Source organism: Propithecus coquereli, unplaced genomic scaffold (assembly GCF_000956105.1).
Source record: "Propithecus coquereli isolate 6110/MARCELLA unplaced genomic scaffold, Pcoq_1.0 Scaffold540, whole genome shotgun sequence".
NCBI classification, from domain to species: Eukaryota; Metazoa; Chordata; class Mammalia; order Primates; family Indriidae; genus Propithecus; species Propithecus coquereli.
In genome coordinates this window covers 996,095-998,031 of record NW_012151286.1, presented here as the reverse complement: position 1 = coordinate 998,031, position 1,937 = coordinate 996,095, and positions in this window count along the sequence as shown.

The window sequence follows — 1,937 nt, the reverse complement described above, 5'->3', positions numbered from 1 at the left end:
AAAAAAGACACCATTATTTATTTCTGAGATTTGCAAATGCAGGAGCCTGATAACAGGTATTGGGGAGGGTGTGGGAAGCAGGCAGAAGAGGAGAAAAAAAAAAAAGCACAAAAACAAGGTGGTGATCACCACCATTTGTGAGAAGGGGGAAAGTGCGTGTGTGTGTATGTGTGTGTGTGTGTGTGTGTATGTTGCTTGTATATGTGCAGAAGAGGAGTCTGGGGTCACAGGAAAACTAAGTTCACACCTATTCCTACCTTTTAAATCTACAGAGGGCTTGAGAACACTTAGAACTTCCCTAAAGAGCAGAATCGTGCCAACTTTACCCACCCAAAATCATGCTGATTTTATGGGTGACAAGTCCCACACATAACCAAGTGCTTGCCTGCCTCACCACTTCCACCTGGTTTTGGGTGCAGCAGATGGTAGAGACATGTTCCCCATGGTGGTCTGAAGGGCCCAAAGTCTTCCCCTTTCTTCAGACAGCAAGCAGCAACAGCCAGACGAATCAATATTTCCGATTTTCTTCATTCTCTTCTCTCTCTTTCTTTCTTTTGCTTCCAAATCATCTACGTGTTTCCCCTGCCGACTGCATTTTAGCCAAAGCAAACTTTCGGCCACCAACCAACATTCAGAAAACAGACCCGGCAAAGACAGACAGCTGACATCCTTAGAATGCCTCCAGATCTTTGGCAAATTGTTTTCACTTGTGTTAATTTGCTTACTTCTCAGTCCAGCCCTGTGCCAAAGGCGAGGAGAGATCTCGGGATGGCGTACTAGTTCCCGAGCTTTGTTACAGCACTGTTGTACCTTCTATAACAAAGTACCCCGAACTGGGTGAATTAAAAACAACAGAAATTTATTCTCTGCTGATCTGGAGGCCGGACGTCTGAAATCAAGGTGTGGGCAGGGCCGTGCTCCCTGGGAGCCGGGAGGAGAGATTGCTTCCTTGCCCCTTCCTGCTTCTGGCGGCTACTGCCAACTCTTAGCGTTCCTTGGACGCATCGCTCCAATCTCTTCCTCCGTGGTCGCACGCCTGCCTTCTCCGGTGTGTCTCTGTCTACGCCTGCCCATCGCACCTCTCTTAACAGGACACCAGGCATTGGATTAAGGGCCCATCCTTCTCCAATATGACCTCATCTTAACTAGTCACATCTGCAATGGCCCTATTTCCAAATAAGGTCACATTTGGAGGTCCTGGGGGTTAGGACTTCAACATTCCTTTTGGGGGAGGACACAGTTCAACCCATAACAGGTGGGAAAAGACATAGTAAGAAGTTTTGCTGAATTTTCCCCAGAGGGGAAGCGGACCCGGCACTGCTGACATCCAGACACCTCCGTACCTGGTCCGGGAATAAGGCTAAGAATAGCGGGAAACTCTTCCAAAGAACTTTCCCTTCTGTTTGGCTGCCTTCATCAACTTTTTTCTTTTGGAGACAGGGTCTTGCTCTGTCACCCAGGCTAGAGTGCAGCGTGCCAGTCAACCTGGTGTGTTCTTCTGGAGTCAAGGCAGGTGGCTTAATCAATGGCCACGGCTCAATAAGGGTTAAGGAAAGCAAGCTGATGGGCGTCTTTATCCACCTGAAAGTCATCAACTTGACCTGCCACTGTGTTCTCTGGCAGGAGACAAAGCCCTAGCAATTTTCAGGGCTATTTCGCCCTTAGAAGGAAAGCAGTTTGGAAGGATGAGGTTGTAGGTACTGGCCTGGGGGTCTACCCAACTCTTGCCACCCCTGGGTTTTAGAGGCTGGAAACTGCCAGTTTTTATTTTATTTTATTTTGAGACAGAGTTTTGCTCTGTTGCCCGGGCTAGAGTGCCATGGCGTCAGCCTAGTTTGCAGCAACCTCAAACTCCTGGGCTCAAGTGATCCTCCTGCCTCAGCCTCCCTGAAGAGCTGGGACTACAGGCACGTGCCAACATGCCTGGCAATTTTTTT